This window comes from Phoca vitulina, unplaced genomic scaffold (assembly GCF_004348235.1).
Source record: "Phoca vitulina isolate PV1807 unplaced genomic scaffold, GSC_HSeal_1.0 scaffold25, whole genome shotgun sequence".
Lineage (NCBI taxonomy): Eukaryota > Metazoa > Chordata > Mammalia > Carnivora > Phocidae > Phoca > Phoca vitulina.
Genome location: NW_022589728.1, coordinates 38,102,926 through 38,116,186, shown reverse-complemented (window position 1 = coordinate 38,116,186; position 13,261 = coordinate 38,102,926). Strand labels below are relative to the sequence as shown.

At 41.2% G+C, this 13,261-nt stretch overlaps 1 protein-coding gene across 1 annotated transcript in view; it reads left to right on the top strand.

The window, feature by feature from the left end:
- Positions 1–13,261, top strand: part of PIP4P2 (phosphatidylinositol-4,5-bisphosphate 4-phosphatase 2) — a 56,121-nt gene that overhangs the window by 1,828 nt on the left and 41,032 nt on the right. The window lies entirely within an intron of this gene.

Here is a 13,261-nt window from a genome sequence, read left to right as displayed (position 1 = left end):
CATAGTGGCTAAATTATTCCCCCAAAATATTCATGCTCATGGACCTGCTTATAGATTTATTTATCATTTGCTGTATATTTGTCTAATCTGATAAGACCCCCTCAAACTACACAGTAAGGTACAAATTGCAGTTCAGCCACTGAGAAAAAGAAGTTTCATTCCAGATAGCTTAAATAACTGAAGAAATTCAATGTATTAAAAAACAAAATTCAATGAGTAAATTTTAAAGATCTTATGGGCTTTATTTAATGATTCATGACTCTATAGCATCCGATCTAACAGATAGAAAGGAGCTTCAAAAAGGTGTACTAAATGAAAGACTTCCGTAGGCAGAAGGGAGTGGGGGAAAGGAAGTTATCCTGGCAAAAAGTGGAGTGGTTGTGGCAAGATAGATCACTTTCCTTTAGGGCATGGCAGTGGTCTATCAGGCAGATGACCTCACTAGTGCTAATAAGGCAGTTCCTGACTGACTTTAAGATTCCATTCCTGGAAGAAGCCAAAAGTGTAATGAAGTCTCTGTTTGGTGATGTGGAGCTTAGCATGAGTGCCTCCATTTTGAGCCTGTTCTCTTGTTTTTAACAAATGATTTAGCAAAAAGCCGTTTCTGCCTTATGGTAGAATATAGTTTTGTTTGTTTGTTTTTAAACTGGTGAATAAGACAGGTTAGATAATTAGAAACACTAATTTCATGTGGCATAATACCTAGGAAGCAAGAAGCATAAATGAGAAGTAAAGACATTTTATGTATTGGCGTTTTTGTCAGAATATCTTTTCTTAAATAACAAATAAGCATCTTCATAAATATTTTGAGTAATATGTAAGATCTGATTCTAGGAGACCAATGTTATTTACTTATTGGTTGATTTAATGGGCAGCATGATGCTCCAGAGACTGTTCTAGGTCAACAAAACCGACCAAACCCATCCCTTCTTGGAGCCCATGTTGAAGTGGGAAAAAAGAATAAAGAAACACAGGGCTGAATTATTATTGTAGGAAACACTCCGTCGTTAGACCAGATGTTTTCAGTAGTTTACAAGAATTAGAGTTGAAGGTTGGGATTTAAAAGACCAGAATAGAATGTACTTTTTGATAATGAACTTTGGTTTATGATACCATTCATAATTACAGACTTTTTTTTTTTAAAGTAGTTAAGAGCCATAACTTAGTGAATATTTTCTCCAATCAAACCCTTTGCTATTTGTGTCACCATCTAAGGACAGGAATGTTAGCTCTTACTCTGAGATGAAATATTCCATTTTAAGTTGAAAGTTGGTGAAGTGTTTATTTATAGACAAGTTATTGATAATGTAGTGGAAAGCAGTTTTTTGCATTTGGTTTTAGCACAATGAGAATCATGTGTGGTCTGTGTAACAGTCCGCCTGGGTTTCTAAGTGGAATGCTTCTCGTGGTCTTTATTGTCAATATTCGATTCCTGCAAAGAGTAGGAGATCACCTTTCCTGTGATTAAAATGCTCCGTTTGGTACATGTGTCAGCTTTTGTTAAGGCATAGAAATTACAATCAAAGACAGTTTTAGGCTCATTTAAAAAAAAGATTGGAAGAAATACGACAGAACTTACACAATTTGGCTATATTTAATTGATTTCTTTACTGTCTGCTGATTTGACAGGTAGGATATGGCAAAAGAATATGACCCTTTATATTTATGAGACTTCCTCTGTGAAAATGGTTTATATTTGGGGTTGTCTAATTATCTATATATTTACCTTGGGAATGTGATTACTTCACTATAATTTTAGAGGAATTGTTATACAGAGACAGTTTCATTTACTTAGTTTAGTTCATTCATTCAGCAAATAAATATTTGAGTACTAGCCAAGCTCTGTGTGGTAGGATGGGAAAAACAGATATGACCCCTCTTCCAGTCTAATGAGGGATATTGAGACACAAATTACATAATCATTTAAACAAATGCAAAGTGCAGTGGCGATGAGGACAGTGCCAGAAATGTATCCAGAGCCATGAAAGTATGTAGTAAAAAGATTTAGCCTGGTTAGGGAAGACAGGAAAAGCTTTCCTGAGACTTCATTGAGATTTTTAAAAGTTGAACTTGGCAACGGGGGGACTGGAAGAACATTCTAGACTAAGAAAACAGTATGAACAAAAGCCTTTAGGAGGATAGAGTATGGTAAGTACAAGGAACCGAAACAAGGCCAGTGTGGCTAAAGTGAAAGCCCCAACGGAATATATTGCAAAATGTGATTGGGGAAGTGGGTGTGGTTGATATTCTCTAAAGACCCACCTCTCACTCCAAAGAGCCATGCTTTTTGATATTCAAGTCCTTGGATAGGTCCCCTCCTTGAATCTGGACTGACCCTGTGATTCAATTTTGACTTACAGAATAAAGTAAAAGAGAGCTGAATGACTTTGGAGACTAGGTCATTAGAGGTCTTGCAGCTTTCACCTTAGTCTCTTATAAAGTGCACCTGAAGAAAGTTAACTTGTCTTGTAAGAATTTGAATGCACTGAAACTACCTTGCTTTGAGGAATCCCTAGCTAGACACGTGGGGAGACTACATGGAGAGAGGGATGCCTGACCAGCTCTCAGACATGTGAGTGAAGAAGCCATCTTGGATGCCCAGCCCAGTTGGGCCTTCAGATGGTTCCAACCCAAGCCAAATTTTTATTGTACCTGCATGATAGATTCTAGATGATTACCATTCAGCTCAGGCAGAACAATCCACAGAATCATGAAAGGTAGTATTAAACTGTTGTTTTAAGTCACTAAGTTTTGGGGTTATTTGTTCTGTAGCAACAGATGACCAGAACAATAAGTATTGCTCAGTCCAGGCAGGGTATTATTGGTCATGTTGAGAAATTTGCCTTCAGCAAAGGGATGATCTGGTTAGATCTTTATTATTATTATTATTATTATCATTATTTAAATTGAAATATAGTTGGCACACAACGTTACATTCATTTTAGGTGAAGAACACAGTGATTTGTATTTATGATATGCTATCTCGCCACGTGCGGCTACCATCTGTCACCATTCAACACTATTACAGTACCATTGATTATATTCCCTGTGCTGTACCTCTTAGCCATGTGACTTATTCACTCCATAATTGGAAGCCTATATCTCCCACTCCCCTTTCTCCATTTTGCCCACCCTCCCCCCACTCTGGCCACCATCAGTTTGTTCTCTGTATTTACGGATCTGTTTCTTTTTTTTTAGAGATTTTATTTATTTATTTGACAGAGAGAGAGACAGCGAGAGAGGGAACACAAGCAGGGGGAGTGTGAGAGGGAGAAGCAGACTCTCCATTGAGCAGGGAGCCTGATGCAGGGCTCGATCCCAGGACCCTGGGATCATGACCTGAGCCGAAGGCAGGCACTTAACGACTGAGCCACCCAGGCGCCCCTACGGATCTGTTTCTGCTATTTGTTTTGTTTTTTAGATTCCATATGTAAGTGAGGTCATACAGTATTTGTCTTTGTCTTATTTCACTTAGCATAATACCCTCTTGGTCCATCCATGTTGTCATACATGGCAACATCTTATTTTTTTATGGCTGAATAATATTTGTGTGTGTGTGTGTGTGTGTGTGTGTGTGTATACCACATCTTCTTTATCCATTCCTATGTTGATGGACACTTAGGTTGCTTCTGTATCTTAGCTATTGTAAATAATGCTGTAGTAAACATGGGAGTGCATATATCTTTTTGAATTAGTGTTTTCATTTTCTTTTGGTAAATACCCAGTAGTGGATGGAATTACTGGATCATATGCTATTTCTGTTTTTAATTTTTTGAGAAACCATATTGTTTTCCACAGTGGTTGCACCAACTTACATTCCCACCAACAATGCACAAGGGTTCCTTTTTCTCCACATCCTCACTAACACTTGTTGTTTCTTGTGTTTTAGATACACAGGTGTAAGGTGATAGCTCATTGTGGTTTTGATTTGCATTTCCCTGATGACTAATGATGTTGAGCATCTTTTCATGTGTCTGTTGGCCATCTGTATGTCTTCTTTGGAAAAATGTCTATTTTTTTAAAGGTTTTATTTATTTAACAGAGAGAGAGAGAGCACAAAGAGGGGGAGTGGTGGCGGGAGAGGGAGAAGCAGGTTCCCCACCAAGCAGGGAGCCCGACGCCGGGCTCGATCCCAGGACCCTGGGATCATGACCTGAGCCGAAAGCAGACACTTAACCAACTGAGCCACACAGGCACCCCAGAAGAATGTCTATTTTTATTATTTTTTAAATCATTCTATTTCTGGATTAGAGCGTGAATGAGAGGGGAGCGGGAGTCAGTGAGGATAGATGACTCCAGTGGCTACAGTATGATTCAGGCAGATTTGAATAACTGTGATGATAGCAGGGACCCAGGGGGGTGGAGGAGGAGAGACAAGATGACGTTAAGGAAGTACAGACGGCTTGATGATAGATGGGCTGTGAGAGTGAGAGGGAAGTGGCAAGGAAATCTCCCAGAGTTCTGGTGTCCACAGGCTGACGGTGTGATTGCCTCGCTGAGACAGAACACCAGAAGAGCAGCAGATTTTGGGGAACACAGATCATGAGCTTAGTTTTAGCTATGATACATTTAAGATGCTTTCAAATATCCAAGTAGAGGTGGCGGATAGGCAATTGCATCCACAGGTGTAGACCAGAGAAATGAGGCCTGGGCTGAAAAATATAAAATTGTGTTATTTGCATATTGGTAACAGCTAAATAGATGGATGTTGGTTCAGAGCTTCCCAAGGCCCCACCAGTGTGCCAAGCAAGGTGCTGAGATAGAACATACAGGGGTTAAGATATTGGTTCTCCCCAGTCCTTAGAACAGCAGAAACCTTTAGGCCAGAGGCCTCCAGCTCTGCATAGCTATAAACCTATTGTCACTTTCTCTGGGTACTGAGATGTAAAAAAGTTTGGGAAGCTATGTATGAGACTACTTAGGGAGAAAAAATAAAAAGAAGAGAGCCTAGGACAAAGCTTTGAGAAACTCCCACATTCAATGACTAGTTAGAGAAAGATGAGTCTCCAAGAAGACTGATAAGTAGCTTCCAGGCACGTCGGAGGAAAACCAAAAGACTCTTAATATCACAGAGACAAGGAGAAGAGAACACTTCAAGAAAGAAGCGGTCAAACATGTCAAAAGCTGCAAAGAAGAGCAAATAGATAAGGATTCAGAAATGTCTTTTGAATTAGTGACCTCAGTGAGAATTGTTTCTATGTGTTTATATTCAAATCCTTTGTAAAGAACTGAAAACTTCTTCATTTCCGTCTAATGTCGATTTACTTTAATTGTAAAATCACTTCAAAGCCACTTCACTATCAGGAAGAGGCTAATATTCCTTTATTCTGAAACACTTAGGTTTCCTATGAAACATAATTAGAAAGGCCTTGTCCTTTTCTTTTCACCTTTGTTTCACTTTTTAAAAATGTGTAAATTTGAAATTGCTTAAGAAAATGTTTTCAGTGGCTAGAAACTAATTTGGCTTCTGGTTTAAGAGATAAGTTATTTACTATGTACTCCTGTACTCACTTAGAAACTGGATAGTAAATAAGGTGTATTTATAGTGATCCTCTTCTGTCCTCTACCTGGAGAAATCTAAAGTTAGAAATGGTGCCTTAGTTTGAAGTGGGGCAAAGTCTCATCTCACTTGGAACTATGTTCTGTACTAGACTAGAGTTCTATTGAGTATCTTAGTTTAGGTTGCTGTCACAGAATACCATACACGGGGTGGCTTAAACACCAAACATTTATTTCTCACAATTCTGGAGGTTGGGAGGTCTAAGATCAAAGTGCCAACAGATTCCGTGTCTGGTGAGAGCTGGAGTCAGGTTGCAGAGGGCTGACTTCCTGTATCCCCCTCACTTGGTGGAGAGAGAGCCCGAGAGCGCTCTCCCATTCCTTTCCTAACAGCACTAAACTCATGCATGAGGGCTCCACTCTCATGACCCAGTTACCTCCCCAAGGCCCCACCTCCTGCTACCATCACCTTGGGGTTTAGAGGTTCAACCTGAATTTTGAGGGGACATAAACGTTCAGTCCATTGCACTGAGTTAGAGTTCTTGAATATATTTGGGCCGTCTATTAAATTTCCAAACCTCCTTGCATCCTTGCAGAGTTTAGGGTTGGCAGGAAAAGATGATGCAGACCCGGGGCCCTACACCACATGCATAACCCACTGTAAGATTAGATTAACTTTTCATTTTATTTGCCAAGGATTCTGAAACCCACTGGAAGCCAGGTTGTCCCAATGAGCAGAGATAGAGGCGGCAGGCATATTTGAGAGCAGCTCCCTGCCCCTCCCTGAAGGCCTCGATAGGGGTGCCCCTCCCTGAAGGCCTCGATAGGGCTGCCCCTCCCTGAAGGCCTCAGTAAGGGTGCCCCTCCCTGAAGGCCTCAGTAGGGGTGCCCCTCCCTGAAGGCCTCCGTAGGGGTGTGCACCAGCTGTGATACCAAGCGTGGAGGGTCTTGCTGAAGCTTGATTTTGTGATATGCTGAAGCTAATGCCACCTTTAGGAGAGTTTTTTTCAAATCGGTTCTTGAATCCAAATCTGCTTCACTTGGGCCACATAGAGCCCAAGCATTGGTGAAGGGTATCTGCTTCCAGTTTTCCAATATTGTGGCAAGCCCATTTCCTATTCTCATCCTTTCCTATTATTTGGCAGGCATCAGTCTCCGTGATTTTTTTTATTCTATTTTATAATGCCCACATTTCCTCCTGGCTCTACCCAGCATCTTTAATGCATTAATCAAGATGTGTTTCATTCAGTCAGTCATCCTTTCAATATCTGAGTGCCTATTATACTGTTCCAGATGCCTGGGAGCTTATATTCCCGCTAGAGTTACATCTAGTGAGCGCTATAGTTTCCGAGAGTGAAGAAAATAAAGCAGGGCATGAGGATGGAGAGTAACTGGCTGCGTGGGGAATGTTTCAGATTGCTTCGGGAAAGAGACGAGACCTCAGAGATGACAATTGCTCAGAGACCTGAAAAATTCGTTGGACTTAACCATTGGAAGACAGAGGAGGAATGTGCCAGGCCACCGGAACAGCAGGGATAAAACACGACACTGTTGCAAAACACGGAGGGCAGTAGGCTAGAGCGTGATGACTTAGGGGCTAAGTGTGGCAGAAGGGACTGGGGGACTGGACTAGGGAAGACAAAGGAGATTTTATAGGTCACTGTCAGAGCTGTTGTGTTCTGAGGGTAATGGGAAACCATGGGGGGTTTGGAGCAAAGGGGAGACATGAAATACTTAGTTTTTAAGAAAATCATCCTGGGGGTACCTGGGTGGTTCAGTCGGTTAAGTATCCAACTCTTAATTTGAGCTCAGGTCATGATCTCAGGGTTGTGAGATTAAGCCCCTGTCAGCCTCCACGTTGGGGGTGGAACCTGCTTACAATTCTCTCTCTCCCACTCCCTCTGCCCCTCCCTCCCTTAAAAAAAAAGAAGGAAAGTCATCCTGGTTGGTATGTGGAGAATGGACTATTGGGGGAAAAACAAGACACTAAGAAGACATGAGACTAATCAGGAGGCTGTTAATGTGGCATAGGCAAGAGGTGATGGTGGTCTGAACCAGGGTGGAGGTGATGGAGACAGTGGGATGTGGCTGGATTCAGGACATATTAAACATAGAGCAGCAGGACTTGCTGTTGGATTAAAGATGGATGGAAAGAAATCACAAATCTCCAGAAATGACCCAAGCAACTAGGAAAAAACTGTGCTTTTTTCTAAGGTAGACAAACAGGAGAAGGAGTTAGGTATGTGGGGTGGGGGGGAAGAAGGACAGTGGAAATCAATATTCTGTTTTAGACATGTTGAGTTTGAAGTGCCTTTAGTCCTCACTTAGTTGGAGGTGTCAAGTAGGCAGTTGGATGCAGAAGTCTGGAGTGTGAGGAGACATCAGGGCTGGAGAGTAAATTTTATTCAACAATTATTTACCATCGCTGTGAGAACACTTCACTGTGGTGAGAGGTGATGTTCTCCATTTCCCACTTATTTCCAAGGGCTCTGCATGTTGTTTTCAGGAGAGTCAAACTTTTAGGGTAGAGCATTCCGTTAAAGTCTTGCAAGATTGCCAGATGGATACAGATGTTAGCCAGATGAATACAAATGTTCAAGAGGCGAGTTAGCCAGATGGATGTTCCTAACTGTCTTTGAGGGCAATAAGCAACTATCTGGAAAGTGATCCAAACAGGGAAAAGCAGACAACACTGGATACAGCTTTGAGCTCAGCTGTTTTGTGTTTTACTTTTGTAAGGATGAAGAGATGTTGCATACACTGGGAATGACATCCCTTTAATAGCTCTTAAGAGGAATACCTTCTACCGGCTGTTTTCTGTTCTTTTGAGAGAATTTCTCTACTTTTTTTGGGGGGTGGGGTGGGGAGATACATTGGAGTTTGTGTTGCTTTGGCACATTTCAAGATTCTTTCCTTTCCCTGATTGCTGTTGTAAAGTGAATTTCTTTTTCTCTGTAAGAATAAAAAAAAAGTGAAAAAGAAATGGAAAGCATGGCTCCTCTTCCTGGCCTTCAGGTAAGTTTGTCAAGCATTGCATAACTGCATCCCTTTATAGTCTCAGAGGTGATCTTGCCACCAGGTATGGTTTAGCCTGAGGGACCTGACACTTGAGTTCTCTCTGCCAGTGATCAGCTGTTGACCTTAGAATAGTTACTTTACATCTTTGTGCCTCAGTTTCCTACCTGACAAGGAGTGATTTAGTGTGTTCCTTTTTGCTTCTATATACTATGACACAGTTGTTCTTGGTAGGGAATCTGGATACATCTAGGAGAATGTATCTATAACTTTAAAGTACAGGTGGTTGTTATCTTACCTCTTTTACTTCCAGTGTCTCTCATTCACTTAAATTTCTATTCCATTATCCTTTGAAAATTGGAAAGATTCTATATTGAACATTAAAGGGTATTACATGGCTTTTTTAAGCATTGGAAGCCCAACCAGCATGCAGTATTTTATTCTGTAGAATGTATTTGTATGTGTCACCTGACTGGTTAGGGCGTTCTATCAAAGCATGTATTTCTAAAGGTTATGGCAAAATCCTGCTTCCTCCCATACTTTGTCAAGTTGAGATATTTAAGCTTGGTAGACTCATAATAGGGATTTTAAAACCGTGTACAAGAAAGCTTCTAATTGTTCAACATTTGACCATGTGATTTCTACAGAGGAGAATTTAGGGGAAGGTATGTGACAAGATGAAATTTTATAGTTTCAGAGATTAAATACGAAGATTTCACAATCCAGACGAAAAGCAACACATGGGGATGGTAGTGAGTAGACTTAAAGTGAGAAGACTTTCACAAACACCTGAGTCGTTATTAATCTTAGGCTGTAGGATGTTTCCCAAAAAACACATAGATTTCTACTGAGCTGAATGGATTCTACCAATTAATACAAAAATATTTTTAAAATTTATAGGAAAATGATTTTTCAAATTTACAGAATTCAGGGATCCTGTTCTGGTGATTCTCCATACAGAATACTTTGCCGTGCTCAACAAAAGAGTATTTGCATTTGTTACCAGCCCTAAATGAAGACACAGGTTATTATTAAACTATTAGACATACCTGAATACAAGATGACCTAAGTGCCATGTTTTAGAGCATGCCTCACATCTCTGTATGGGTCCTTGCCCTGGCACTTTGCATTTCAGTGTGTTGTGTTTGATTCGGTCCATTACTCCAGCCTGTCAAGGTCTTAATGGGAGGGATCCAGTTCTGAAATGGAAAACACATCACTGTGTGTACATGCTTTTTCCTTAAGACCATACTCATTGCCTCATACTGGTATCACTTATTAGCCACTTCTAGTCTTTTCTAGATAAGGATATACTATTTACTTCCTATGAGTAAATGAGTAGGAAAGGGATTTTGGAATCTAAAACATTCAAATTCTATGCATTCATCAAAGCCATTTTCTTTCATATAATTCTTTCTAATGTATATTACTGGAAGATCTATATTCCCAAAGCAATATCTCTCAACATTTCCATTGTGTATCTTTTTTTCTTTTTTTTTTTTTTTTTTTTTGAGAGAGGGAGCGTGAAAAGGGGGTGAGGGGCAGAGGGAGAGGGAGAATCCCAAGCAGGCTTCATGCTCAGCGTGGAGCCCCTCACAGGGCATGATCCCACGATCTGGAGATCATGACCTGAGCAGAAATCAAGAGTTGGACGCTTAACCAACTGAACCACCCAGGTGCCCCTCCATTCTATATCTTAATATTTATTTGTGTATATGAGCCTGTTAAGGGAGACAAGGAAGGAGATAGGGTTCCTGTATCTTTCATCACTGAGTCCCTTTCATAGCCGCTTGCAAACGATCATATACATCTAGGCACTCAACAAATGTGGAATGAATGAATGATAGACTGAGAAAGCAAGAAAGGATGGCATGACGGGGATTTTGAAGTCACTCAGGGAGTGAAGGTTTTGCAGCTCGAGTAACAGAGCAAAAACAAAGTGAGCTGGCAGAGCAGACAGCCAGATCTCCTTGCACGTTAGAAGTGCCCGCATGGCAAAGGAAGGAGCTCCAGGGCTATCCCGTCTGCTGGCTGTAATGGGGAACTTACTCTCCTGGATTAACTTCTGGATTTCTTTAGCAATCTCTGTATTTTGAAATGAAATTTAACCCATGAGGTAAAAATATCTAAGCACTAGAATTTAAGGGACTTGGGGCGCCTGGGTGGCTCAGTTGGTTAAGTGTCTACCTTCGGCTCAGGTCACGATTTCAGGGTCCTGAGGTCAAGCCCCACATCTGGTCAGGCTCTCTGTTCAGTGGGGAGCCTGCTTCTCCCTCTCCCTCCCTGTTCCCCCTGCTTGTGCTTCCTCTCTGTCAAATAAATAAATAAATAAATAAAATTTTCAAAAAAAAAAAAAAGAATTTAAGGGACTTATTAACTAAATATCTTTATATACTTACTGTATGCTTAAAAAATAAATACTGGTTTTAAGAAGTTCATTTCACTCCATTTTTGTGTCTAGAATCTTTTAATCCCTAGGTCATTTTTTATTTTTTTTTATTTTTATTTTTTTTAAAGATTTTATTTATTTATTTGAGACAGAGAGAATGAGAGAGAGAGAGAGAGCACATGAGAGGGGTGAGGGTCATAGGGAGAAGCAGGCTCCCCGCCGAGCAGGGAGCCCGATGCGGGACTCGATCCAGGGACTCCAGGATCATGACCTGAGCCGAAGGCAGTCGCTTAACCAACTGAGCCACCCAGGCGCCCCCTAGGTCATTTTTTAAATGGGTGAAATATTTAAGATAGGAAAATACTGAGTATTATATTATCATTCATATATCCTACCATCTAATTATGCTGGACCTTGGGTTTCTTTTTTTTTTTAAGATTTTACTTATTTATTTATTTGACAGAGAGAGAGAGAGAGAGAGAAAGCACAAATGGGCGAGCAGCAGGCAGAGGGAGAAGCATGCTCCCCGCCGAACAGGGATCAGGACCTGGGCTGAAGGCAGACACTTAACCAACCGAGCCACCCAGGCACCTGGGTTTTATTTTGTTTGTTTTGTTTTTAAGTAATCTCTATGCCCAAAGTGGGGTTTGAACTCACAGCCCTGAGATCAAGAATCAAATGCTCTACCCACTGAGCCAGCCAGGTGCCCTGATTATGTTGGAATTTAACATTCTGCCATGCTGTTTCATATATTGAAGCAAATAAAATTACGCATCTGGTTGAACTTTTTTCCCTTCCTCACATACTGAGGTCATTTTCCCTCCTATATTCTCTCTTATCTAAAATGTCTTGTAACAGATTTGGGGCTCAATTATATTTGAGGATATTTTAGAACTGATTTATGAATACTTGTAACCTGTAAGTTATCATTTAGTGTGCATACTTAGTTATATGTAAAGGAGTGTCTTCCTTTCTTTTAGAAATGCAGCCTTTAGAAATGTAGATACATAGTGAAAATGAGCTGTCTAGGAAGAATGACAGAATAGGAATTCTTTATCTCCTTAGGCTATAGGAGGAGTTTCTTAATTTCTAGGCAAGTCCATTTTTTGCCCTGGGAACAACAATTTCTTTTTTTTTTTTTAAGATTTTATTTATTTATTTGACAGAGAGACACAGCGAGAGCAGGAACACAAGCAGGGGGAGTGGGAGAGGGAGAAGCAGGTTTCCCGCTGAGCAGGGAGCCCGATGCGGGGCTCAATGCGGGGCTCGATCCCAGGACCCTGGGATCATGACCTGAGCCGAAGGCAGACGAGCCACCCAGGCGCCCCAACAATTTCTTTTTCTGTACTGAAAGTAAATGTCTCTCTATTTTTCTGGAAACACATGCTTTCTTGGAAGCAATATTGCAAATAACAAATTATGAATGTGGCCATGCATGTAAACAATATGATTGCCCATAAGTCATGTCAAAAAAATTTCATCTTTTGAAATAGAAATAAACACAGTTGTTGATAAAGTGAAAGAATACATAATTTGGGGCCCTTGGGTGGCTCAGTCAGTTAAGCATCTGCCATCAGCTTAGGTCATGATCTCAGGGTCCTGGGATCGAGCCCCACGTCAGGCTCCCTGCCTAGCGGGGAGCCTGCTTCTCCCTCTTCTGCTCCCCCTGCTTGTGCTCTCTCTCTCTGTCAAATAAATAAATAAAATCTTAAAAAAAAAAAGAAAACATAACTTATTCACTGTCAATACTTGAAGAAAGTGCTAGTGCCACAGATGAAATGCATTATTAGAATGAGGCAGAAATACTGCCTTATGAGAAACAGAGAGGGCGGAGCACAAGTTTGTCATCCAGGAATTGGCCATTGGCAGGTCAGTGGGCGTCCTTGCCGGCGTCCCCAGTTATGTGGCAGTGTTTTGATACGGCCCAAATGCCTGAGACCACGGAGGGAGGGAAAGAAAGAGATTAATAGCTCAGAGTGGAATTCAGTCCCCATTATTACCTGGTAGAGAAAACGCCTGGTTTGCTGTTGCCTTGGGCACACATAAGCTCTTACAAGCAGTACTGGGGGCATTCGGATGTAGATTGATATTGGTTCCAAGCTGATATTACAACCACACTCAATAAGGTTAGGCTGTTTCTCTAGAGCTACTATTTGTAGAAAGGAGCTAAAGGAACAATGTGGAGAAAGGTTGCGGTATTGGAGGAAAGCTGAACTGTGCTAGACTGACTCTGCCACCCGCCTCCTCTGCCCGTGCCACCAGCCCGCACCCCGGACACACACTCCGCCTTAGGCAGAATTAGATGCAGTCTTCTGTGCTCGCAAAGCGCCCGTGCACGTCCTTAGCACACCCAGTTGT